Below are 12,283 nucleotides of genomic sequence, written 5' to 3'. Positions count from 1 at the left end.
ACTCATCAACAGGAAAAAAACAAGTTGGTTCTTTGAAAAAAAAAAAACACATGGCATTGTTTTTGCATAATTTGCATTGCATTTGGTATTCAACACACTGCTTCCATTATATCCCACTGTAAGCTAAAAGAGAACGTAGATGGTTCTATTTGTTTATATAGTGATAGACTCCTATTTAAAATTCTAAGCAAATCTAAGGGTGCAGTGAGCACGAGGAGACAGAAAGCCTACTGTGACTTTTACATTGCTGGTTCATTCGGTTAAAACAACCTGACGGAAATATCAACGATGCACTGTGACTACCTCGGTACTTTGCTTTTTTCTTTTTCTTTTTCTTTTTTGTGTACCACTCTCAGGATAGTTTTATAGACAAGTTTATGTGTTTTTTTAATCTTTCAAAATGGCAGTGTAAATTTAGAGAATAAAAAAAATCTAAAATTCAGGTTAGCCTTTAATTATGGTGATTTTTCTAATGGGTTCATTTTCAGTTGTCTATCTTTTTGTTTCGCTTAACATTATTATACAGACTAATTCTGTGTGACAATGAGGTGAAACTAATGTAATTCTCACCTTTCAGTCGCTGGAGATTCAGTACTGTGAGTGTGGACGATTGAGGCAGAGTCAGCGGCAGATATAGTACACCAAACAAGTGCCATCTTTTACATGTAGTATTTAGTTGTGTGTTTTGGCTTAATTATTTTTAAGGTTTTATTATAATTAATGAGCAATAGAAAAAAGGTTTGAAGATGAAGATTTTAAAAGGAAATTCTTATAATGAATGTATAATTTATTTCTTACAGACAGTGGACCAGACTGAACGGACTTCAAACGAGGATTTTTGACTATACTCCAAAGGATTTTCTAAATGGGTACTGAAATTACCATGCAACAAGGAATCAAACTTGTATGAATAAATAAAGAAATAGATCAGACCGCTACAATCAGGGACTGTATTTAGAAAAATTCTGAGAAAACTCTCAGAGCTGGATTACACAAGAAATACAGTTAAAAACAAATAAAGTTATCTTTTTATCCCTGAACAACACATCAAGATGAAGACACAGTGAATGTTATTACCCGTCACTTTTTTCATGCTGGGAACATTCAACAACAATTGGATTTTTGGACACATTTTCCACATTGCCATGTCCAATCGCTTTGAAACAAGAGAAGATATTACATTTCAAAAACTCAGAGCTCAATACCCCAGGTAAGTTGATGTTTTTTTTGTTATGTTTAGCAGATTTAGTTTCAGAAGAATTTCATTTAACTTTAGCTTGAGTAAAAAAGCCAGAGTAGTGAAAAGAAAGATACTGTTATCAGAAATATCCACCCTAATTCAAATAATTCAGAATCAGAGATGGCAGTAAAGCGGGCAGCTCGGGCATGCTTGCCCGAAAATTGTCTTGCGACATTAGTGAGAATCCCGAGAACAATCTCAGAATCTACATTTCCTTTAGAGGTGACCTGAAGCTAGTTAGGTTTTCTTCCTGAAGCTTAAAACCCGAAAGCCTGTGGCTAGCAACAATAGCACAGCATTGTTCCTGGCCAGTGAAATGGTAAGATTGTGCTTTTGAACAGTTTTATACATGTTTATTTAAACTTATGGGCTAAATAGCAGTCAATTATTTGTAACTAATGAAGAATACAGAATCAGAGACGGCAGTAAAGCGGCCAGCCCGAGTTCGATCTGACCAGTGGCTCCATGTCATTCCCGACTTGCTCTCTCCTCAATTTCTGACTCTATCCACTGTGCTATCTCTAAATAAAGGCATAAAAAAAGCCCCAAAATGAAATGGAATCACCGTAAAGGCTCAAAGGTTGTGATGATAAATACACGGCCGATTATTGTCTCGCAACGTTAATGAGTCGCGAGAACAACCTCAGAATGATGCCATTTCCTTTAGGTTAGCCAAGGCTATAGTTCGGTTTGCTTACTGAAGCTAAGAAGCCGAAAGGACATGTGGTTAGCAAATAATAATAGCACAGTATTGTTCCTGACCAGTGAAATAGTAAGAGTGTATGTGTTATTGAACAGTTTTATAAATGTTTATTTAAAGTTATGGGCTAAATAGCAGTCAATTATTTGTAACGTCATTAGCCTGTTAGCATGTTGTTAACAACGATAGCTGGTGGACTATGGGGAGTTTTTATCGAGCATGCTTCTTTACAAAGCTTACATGCTCTGGACTCTGTGTATCATGGAGCTCTGTGGTTCATCACTCATTTTAAATCCTTCACTTTTTTGTATGCACGTGTTGGATGGACTATTTTAACCAGTCACAGACTTAAACACTTGTATTCTTATATAAAAGTCTATCTGAGGCCTACTTTCTTCATACGTTCTGACCTTCATCTGTCAGAAGAGTACAGTGACTTATATTCTTCAATCCCAGGACCTTTTGTTACCATCTGTTCCACACATCTGGCTGTAGATATTCTACCTGATGTATTTGTTGATGATTTCAACAAACATTTGCTGTTTAAATTTGTTATATGTGTCAGATTTTTTAAATTTTTATCTCAACAAGTTTATTTCCTGGTTTAATGAAAGTTAAATAAAAATATGAAAATTCAAAGTGAAAAATGTGTTTTGAATTAGTTAGCATTTCTTGATGTGGATCTTGTGTTTATTCCAAACTGTTATTGTAAATTTGAGCTAAGAAAATATGTTGTGTTTTATAAATGGCTATTGAATTGTGTGGAGTTCAAAGGTGTAAAAGAGGTCAAATGTTAATGTCAAACAACTTACTTATAATTCTAACAAAAATCAAGTTAAATGTCCTTCTGTCTCATACTCAGGATCAACCAATACAACCCAAGTTGCCTATTCAAGTGAGTATGATTATTTTTAGCCATCCTTTAGTCCTAAATGTTGAACTTCAGCAGGTCTTTTATCACACTGCATTGTTTCTTTTTCCCACACACACACACACACACACACACACACACACACACACTATAAACAACTTTGACTTTGCAGATTTGATACTAAATCATGAAATATTGTATAATCAATATCAAATAATTTCTGTCCTTTTCATTATTATATCAGTTGTGTTTTCTGTCCAGTGTGTAACAGACCCGAGTGGTTTGAATGGAGTTGTTGTGTATGGAGATCACACCTATGCATTAACAAATGTAAGTGTATTCACATTGAAATAAGCATGAATTTGTTTTTAATGCAGCATTTGTTAAACCTTTTGCATCACGGTCTGATAAAAGAAAAAGGAAAGTGTCCTCTTCTGAAAACTTCAGAGTGACTGAACACCTATGCTAATGAGACTACTTCTACTTTTTCTTGTTCTGTTCTCTTCTGAATTAACTTGCAATTTACAAGAATTGAGAATTGAGTTAAGTATCTGTCCATTACTGTCCATTGTATCATTCTCTGAGATACAAACTAAAAGTATCAAGCGACTAAACCTTTGCCACACACTACATATAGCATATGCTAATTTGCAATCGATCCCTTGATTGGTCATTAAAGGAACAATATGTAACTCTGACACCTAGTGTTTAAAATGGGCACTGCAGTCACAATTCAAAATATTGAAAAGAGCTGTCTTCCCACCCCCTCTTGCCTAGAGTTGATGTGCACACAGGTTGCCATGTAACGGACACTGAAGCTTCATCGTTAAGCAGCACTGCATCGGCCTTGAAACCTTTCTGCGTTCTAACCTCGCTCAATTTTTCAAAAGCATCTCCAATATTTATTCTAGTTTTACCACATTTGTGGTCGTGGAGCTTATTAGAAAAATGCTAAGGCTTTTTAGGTTTTCATTTTGAAACAAAAACGGGAGAGATTGAAGAGCTATATGTATTATTATATTCTGCAATTTTCACTGTGCGCCATCTAATGACCCTCTGACTCACCCTTCTGTCCCCTGCTGCAGCCCCTGATTGGGAACCACGTGGACAACTCAACCAATGTGGGTGGTGTGTTGGAGCAGCAAAGCTCAGGTAAATCAGGATAAAAAACAAAGTAGTCAATCTCCAAAATAGATGTGAGTTTACTTCACCAGGCAGCCATCTTGGTGCTACTGCTCCAGAGACACTAGAGCCCTAGTGGAAGACCTAATGTGCTGCTGAACCCTTGTCCACTCTGCCTTAGTGACACCACAACAGAGGACCCCAGACCAGGGGCCTCAGGTTTAAAAGACTGGGCAGCTTTCATACTGAAGTCGGCGTACTCACAAAATTGGAAAAGTACTTATGCACAGAAGTGTCCATATTTACAAATCAACGTGTTCACCTGTTCCTGCTCCCTTTTCCATTATACATCCAAGTTAATGCTAAATTAAGCCCAACTGCACGTGCCCGTTGGCCCACCTTGGCTCTTCCTGTTAGTAGCTGCTAATGACCATTAATGTGCCACATGCCTCAGGAATTTGCAACAAACAAAAAATGACTGAGCTCACCACAAGTGTAGTAAAAGCAGCTGGCTCAGAGTCATGCTTAACGGCTGAAATAAAGAAAAAATGGTCTGACATCAAAGCCACAGGTGGGGGGCCCAGGAAATCCCGATATGATGACTCATAAAGAACAAGTGACTGCAATATTTGGAGAAGCCATAATTTCTGGTATCATACCAGCACATGAGGGCGACTCAGATATGTGTGTTCTTCCCAAGCAGCAACCTCCAGTGTTAAAAAATGAAGCCAATGCAGAAGTGCAAAATCCTGTAGAAGAAATTAATATGTTTACAGCCTGGTTCAAAAAATGAAATTAGTCTGAGTAGCTCATGTCTCTATCAGCACACACTGTACCTTATTCACAATAAGGCATGTAGCTGATCTGACTGGTCCTGGTTTGTCAGGAGGCTTAAAATCCACCTCAGCTCCAGCTCTTAGCATGTTGTTAGGTTGACTGAAAGTTAAGCAACCCCCCAGCATCAGGCCAGTCATGAGTCTTTTTTTTCTTTTTCCAAAGTCGTCTTGTAATAATCCGGGGGTTCCAGCTGCTCGGACCAAACCAAGAAACCACGAAGAGTGTGGAGCTGGAGTAACACACATATGCTTACAAAACAGTTCAACACAGGGAAACAGTATCGTGTTTCAGCTGACAGGGGACGTGGTCTGTGAAGCAGCAGGTTTGGCAACAAGGAAGCAGATACTTATCAAAGTATCTGAAGGGGAAAGGCAGAAAAAAGCATACAGTTTGTACAAAGCCTTACTTTTTAAAGGGTTTTTATCCATGTTTTAGGGATCCTAATAATTATGCTGTTCTTTTTTATATTATACTTGTTTCCATGCACTCTTAAAAGATCTCATCTGAACATATTTCTGTCATTCAAACACCTAAAAACTTTATTTAAAAAAAAAAAGTTTGTTAGCAGGCTTCATTGATTTATATTTACAGTCAGGTTATTCCTGGTAGGCTAATTACATAAAATAAAGCATGACACAAACTTGCTGCTGGATTCACAGACCACCTACAACAAAGCATGCATCTATCAGTCACATGTTACATTCTACTTTTATGTACAATAAACAGTCTGGACATACAGAGTTTTAAAAAGTAATGTAATGTATTGTTACAGATAATGTGGAAACTGGGGAGTGCAGGAACACATCACCCCCAGACAACCTGAGCCAGGCAGAGTCAGGAGGAGCAGGAGAGGGGGGCCTAGGATCTGAGGCCAGTGTCTCCAGAGAAGCAAATCCATGCGCCTCTGGGAGTGCCTCGCTTGCTGAGGGCTGCGTCGGGCTAGGTCCTCATTACACTGCGCAGGAATCGCAGATAGAGATTGTTGATACAATGAAAGATATGTTGCAGAAAATTAAAAAGAATGAATGATGTTCTTGATGGAATAAGTCACATATTGAAAGACCATAATAAAAATAAGAAATGGAGCCTAGCGGTTAGTTAGCACACCCCATATAAAGAGGCTTTAATATGCAAGAGGTCTTGCTGTCCAGGTTTAAATCCGGCCTGTGGATCCTTTCCTGCATGTTATTCCAAACTCTCTCTCCATGTTTTCTGAATATATCCACTGTCCTATCTCTAAAATAAATGCATAAAAAGCCCAAATAAGATAAATCTTAAAAACAAAACAAAAATAAAGAGAAATACTTGCCTCATCTTACCGTGTTGTTTCACATTCTGTGCATCACATTGAAATGGAGATGTATAGTTGATGTGTTTGGGACATTGTTAGGTGCAGGGTCGCGGTCCGGTTTGCCTCCTGAGGCACATTCACAACACGTTTTTTCTCATTTCTTGCACAGGAGCTGGGAGTGCACCTCGCTTCCTTTGCATCACATATGTGCGCACACAACAACTGTACAGTAGAGGCTGACAGGACAGGAAAAATAAGTCAATTTGATGTGATGCCGAGAATTGACGCACAGGGCAACAGAGTTTAAAGCTTTCATGACACTTAACTGTCCTTAATATCATTAACTAAGAGACCCATAAGAACCTTTCAGTGTTTGCCTATATTTGATTTTTACTCTGGAACTTGCTCTGTTAACAGCCGCATCAAGTATTACACTTCCAAACAATCTGCATTATCTCAGATAATTGAATATTCCACCTAATACAGATTTATGTGCATGATAATAAATTGTATTAGCAAAGAAAATAAAGAACATTTAACATAACTTGAATTTGTAATTATTTTCATTGAAAAACTAAACCTCAACACTGACTATAGCCAAAATTTGATTAGATAATTCCAGAAGTGTTCAGAACTTTTTGGCTTATTCTCTCTAAATAATGCCCGTGTAGAATCCATGTTTTTTTTGCCAGTAATGTATTCTTTTATTTAGTCTTTTCAGTTCTGCATGTGCACATCCTAACTGCCTAACTGAGTAATTTACACATCTAAGCTTTTGTTTTGTAATATACTGAGATGATGTGGTGTGAGCTTTGTGTTTTGAAAATAATTTTCTGTAGGGAAACATCATATAACCTTTTTTAATTATCATCCATTTCCTTAAACACACACTTAAGTAGCCAGTCTCCCTTGCTGTAGTCTTTTATATGAAGTTGAGGATATTTTCAGGGTTCATGATTACAGAGCATTTCTCGTGGCAGCTGGACTGCAAGGCCAACACCAAACCTCAAGGCAGCAGTTCAACTCTAAACTGTATGACTCTGAAAAGGATTAACTGAATCAGGAGGTGAGGCTGCAAGAGGGTGTGCATCCTGATTTAAACGCACAGTGTGTAACTTCCACCACCAGGTGGCTCTCAATCAAACAATAAGTAAAAATTACGATTGGGCTTGTGAGGAATCATTGAAATGATTCTCTCTGCTACACCCTGATGAAAATGAACTCCGAGCTGACCGTATAAGAAGAGTAGACAAAACAAAACTTGAAAAACACAGTCACCTGTCCTGCAGTCTGCCTTGTAAAGGCAAAGTACTTTGAGTTTTCTGTTGTATCTTTCATCACACTGATTTACACAAGTCTTGGAACTGCCTTGGAATTAGCTAATCCAATTCATACACATAAACCCTTTTCACACATACGGAAATCTCCTGAAAAACTCCGGAGATTTGGCTACCCGGAGGGGCTTTAGGCTATATGTTAACGCACACAGCAGCATTTTTCGCGCTGACTTTACGCGGAGTTTCTCTGGCCAGACCCCTAGTATTTTATACAGTGACTGCCTTAAGTGTCTCTAAGTACAAGAAACAAAAGACTGAAAATAACAATGATAATTGGCTAAATGTTTTTAGGTCAACCTTAACTGTTTTGTGTTTTATTCTCTTGATCATTTGGGGCCTGACCACCAATCTGTCTTTCCACTGATTCGAAAAGTTGATCATACTCTTCAAAAAACAACCTGATGCACAAACATCCTGAGCTTTTGTTATTGTCAGCCAAAGGAATGTGACTGTCTTCACCACAAGATGTAAAGCGCTCACACTGCGGGGAATAGCAGTTATTAGTGCTGTTGTTGTAGACAGCATGGAGCAGGGTCGTGGTCTGGCGCTGAACTTGCACACAGGAAAAAACACAATGAATCATAAAGAATGCTATTTTAGCTTGTCTCAGGAGGCAGATGGGTCCTCACAAATCCAGACAATGCAACACACACAAAGCAAGAATTCAAACAAGGATGGATGTGTTTATGGAGGTGTGGATGCATTCAGGGTATTCTTATTGTGTAGTGAGGCTGATTGTTTTGTGTGTGTGTGTGTATGGTGCATCTGAAAATATGATTGTGTATTTATTGTGTGTTTACAGATTCCTTATTGTCGCTGGTTGTTATTTTCAGTCATGATGACTGAGTGACAGTGTTTGTGTGGTTTTGGATGGACAGTACTCGTCACTGAAGTTCTCAGCTAATCTTAGAACGTCGGTGTTTATGACTGCTGACTATTGTCTTGTGGACAGAAAAAACAAATGATGTCCTCTTTTGTTCATGAGGACATGTGACAGCAGTGTCAATTTTAATTTGACCCTCAGAATTGTTTTTTTAGTCTGTTAATCTATTAATTAATATTTTCATAATGCAGGCCCTTAATTCTAGTTAAATGTGTGTATAAGCTGTACAGCATCGGCCAACCACTTCCCAGGGCTGTAGCTCCTGCAATTTTCTGTACGTTCAGATGTTAATCTGCACAGTCGATCAATGGCATCCCATAGCTATGTGATAACATTTGTTGTGACTTACTGCTATACAAACAAGGATTGATTGGTTGATAGTGCTGAGCGATTTGTCTGTATTTTGATGTAGACAATGGAGATAAATGTTTATGTATGGCTGTGTCACCTGACATGAGCAATGGCAACACAGGCATGTGGATGTTAAAGGGATACTTCACACATTTGCATTAAGCTTTGTATCATTAGAAACCTGGTAGTATTTTTGAATGGTCGTGCATCCCGCCCTCATTTTCCCCTGAGATGTGAAATCTTTGTATTTCTGAGTCTGAAAAGGAGCTTCCAGTGACGCAAAAATCATCATTTTGCGTCACTGGAAGCTGTTGTGGTTAGCGGGGTGAAACTACAACGCTAGTTCCTCATATTTTCGACCACTGAAGCTACAGACCAATCACAGATCAGTGGGTGGGAACTCACTCCCAGAATCAAAACTTAACGTCCGCCATATTGCTTGGAAGCTATGCTAACAGGCTCTATGGAGAAAGCTGATAATGGCGAAAAAATGTAAATAAAGTGGCGAGACGGCTGCTGCCTACAGGCCGGTCTTGTGTTTTGGCTGCTGCGGGGCTGGCGCTAGCTAGCCGCGACCAGGCCGGCCTGTCGGCAGCAACCGTCTCATGGCTGGAATGGAAGTGATTTGTTCTTTTACTATTTGTAATTCTGTACCCTTCATTGCTTATCAGCACCTCTCACAAATTTCCAGTCAGCTTGCCTGCCCTCTACATATCAGGATCTCTTTGGGATTCATTAGAGTCAAAAACAGACAGCATTACCAATAGGTTACAGCATACAACACGTTTCCCTGTTGCCTGCTTTCTTTATTGGCCAGATTGCGCTTGAAACATCTGGGACAGCTCTGATCAGTTCCAAGGGATTTTGCCCTTAAATTGGCCAGTCCCCTCCTAGAGATTGCTTTGAACACTGAAAGCAAAATCTTTGGATTAAAAACAAAACCTTAAATACAAAAAAAAAACCAAGAATAATTCATAATTTGAAAATGTTTAAAATTAGATAAAAAGCAAAGGGAGAGAAGATTAATTGAGCTTGTCAGGCTGACCCTGTTGCTCTGGAGCTCTCCAAATGTGCTTGATTTGGGTGTAGCTACTAGTGGACAGCTATCACTTCACCTAACTATACATAATTGGCATATTCCTCAATCTGCCACACTAACTGTCCTGTCTTCTGTATTGTTTCTCTGTTTGTCTCTTTTTTCTTGTCTTTTGTCTTAAAATATATATATTTTTAGAACATCTAGGCTTGCTCCAGTATACATGGTGTTACAAGGTGGTCGACATGCATGGATTAAAACACCTCACCACTTCTGTCAGCGTCTTTCTGGACTTTCTTAGATATAAAACCCACTTTCTTCTTTTAGTTTCTAAAATTGTTGACAAACTACTGCTGCTGCTTTCAGTTAGTAGTGTTTAATGGACTTCCTGTCTGCAAGCTTCAAACAGCATAATCACACAAAGGAAGACATTTCAATGAGAGCTCTAGGTGCATCCAGCACACTGGGGAGGACGCAGTATCAGAAGTGACTGGCATATGGGATGAAAATCCACAGGGACTTTTGAGAGGAAAGGTCAGTGCCGAGGGGCTCAGACACTTGGGACAGGGTGTACGAGTGTGCGTATATTTGAGTCTCTCTTTGAGGAGTCAAACCATATCATGAATGAATGAGCAACCTTAAACAACAAGGGACCTTTAGCACACACATGGTTTTCTCCAATCGACCTTTCAGAGCTATATTCCATTTTTTCTGCGTCGAAACCGTCAACCTGTATTTTGGACCCAATCCCAACCAAGCTGTTTAAGGAAGTCTTTCCCTTAGTTAGCAACTCCATATTAGATATGATCAATATGTCTTTACTGGCAGGCTGTGAACCACAGGCATTTAAAGTAGCGGTAATCAAACCTCTACTTAAAAAGCCTACTCTGGACTCAGGAACTCTGGCTAATTACAGGCCTATATCCAACCTTCCTTTTTTCTCGAAGATCCTGGAGAAGGTGGTAGCTAAACAGCTGTGTGACTTTCTCCATGACAACAGTTTATTTGAGGAGTTCCAGTCAGGTTTTAGAGTCCACCATAGCACTGAGACTGCACTAGTTAGAGTTACAAACGATCTACTTCTAGCCTCAGACAGGGGACTTCTGTCTGTGCTCGTCTTGTTAGATCTTAGTGCTGCTTTTGACACCATTGACCATCGGATCCTGTTGTACAGACTGGAGCATTTGCTTGGAATTACAGGGACTGCTTTAAGTTGGTTTGAATCCTACTTATCAGACCGATCTCAGTTTGTACATGTTAATGATGAGTCCTCTATGCACACTAAAGTTTGCCATGGAGTCCCACAAGGTTCAGTGCTTGGACCAATTCTTTTTACATTATATATGCTTCCTCTGGGAAATATTATGAGGAAACACTCCATACAGTTTCATTGTTATGCAGATGATATTCAGCTTTATGTATCAATGAAGCCCGATGGTACCAGTCAGTTATGTCAGCTAGAAACGTGCCTTAAGGACGTTAGGACCTGGATGACCAGAAATATTTTGCTACTTAACTCAGACAAGACTGAAGTTATTGTGCTAGGCCCTAAGAACCTCAGAGAGACTTTTTCTAGTGATTTGACTGTCCTTAGTGACATCAGCCTGGCATCTAGCACCACTGTTAGGAATCTAGGAGTTATTTTTGATCAAGATATGTCTTTTAGCTCTCACATCAGTCAAGTTTCAAGAACAGCCTACTTTCACCTTCGTAATATATCCAAGATCAGGAATATCCTGTCGCAAAGTGATGCAGAGAAACTAGTTCATGCATTTGTTACCTCCAGACTGGATTATTGTAACTCTCTTTTGTCAGGGTGCTCTGGTAAGTCTCTAAAGACTCTTCAACTGGTCCAGAATGCTGCAGCTCGTGTACTGACCAGAACCAGGAAATGGGACCACATTACTCCTGTCCTGGCTTCTCTGCACTGGCTCCCTATACAGTCTAGAATAGAATTCAAGATCCTTCTTCTCACCTACAAAGCTCTAAATGGCCAGGCACCATCTTACCTGAAGGAGCTACTAGTGCCGTACTGTCCCTCGAGAGCATTGCGGTCCCGGAGTGCAGGCCTGCTGGTGGTACCTACAGTCTCTAAGTGTACATGGGGGGTAAAGCCTTCAGTTATCGGGCTCCTCTCCTCTGGAACCGCCTTCCAGCCGGGTTCCGGGAGGCAGACACAGTCTGTATTTTTAAGAATAGACTTAAAACTTTCCTTTTTGATAAATCTTATAGTTAGGGCTGGTGCTGGTGTAGACCAGTTCTTAGTTATGCTGCTATAGGCTTAGACTACCGGGGGAACTGGCACCCTGAGCTCCTCTCTCTCTCTCTCTCTCTCTCTCTCTCTCTGTGCATATACAGTACATCATATTACTGCATGTATCTACCTATAAATCTCAGTCACTAACCACCTACTTTCCTGGGAGCTCTTGAGCTCTCCTAGGCTCCTCAAGATCGTCGGTTGACGGCTTGCCAGAACAACCCCCACCCCACCACTACCCCCTCCCCACCGGATCGTGGGTTGGCGGCCTGCCAGAACAACCCCCCCCCCCACACACACAGCCCCTCCCCTCCCCACCGGATTGCTGATGGACGGTCTACCTCCCCCCACCCCCTTG

At 39.9% G+C, this 12,283-nt stretch overlaps 1 long non-coding RNA gene across 2 annotated transcripts; it reads left to right on the top strand.

Annotated features, from left to right (window-relative positions):
* Nucleotides 1–209: 209 nt before the first annotated feature.
* LOC132954704 (uncharacterized) lies at nucleotides 210–6,605 on the top strand. 2 transcript variants are annotated; one of them, XR_009665838.1, is made up of 6 exons: nucleotides 210–307; nucleotides 801–1,210; nucleotides 2,803–2,835; nucleotides 3,073–3,141; nucleotides 3,897–3,963; nucleotides 5,543–6,605. It is a non-coding gene; the product is annotated as an uncharacterized LOC132954704 (long non-coding RNA). The 2 variants fall into 2 exon arrangements; XR_009665839.1 differs by having other exon boundaries at nucleotides 4,933–6,605.
* Nucleotides 6,606–12,283: the final 5,678 nt, after the last annotated feature.

Source organism: Labrus mixtus, chromosome 20 (genome assembly GCF_963584025.1).
Source record: "Labrus mixtus chromosome 20, fLabMix1.1, whole genome shotgun sequence".
NCBI lineage: Eukaryota > Metazoa > Chordata > Actinopteri > Labriformes > Labridae > Labrus > Labrus mixtus.
This window is presented reverse-complemented; position numbering and strand designations above follow the sequence as displayed.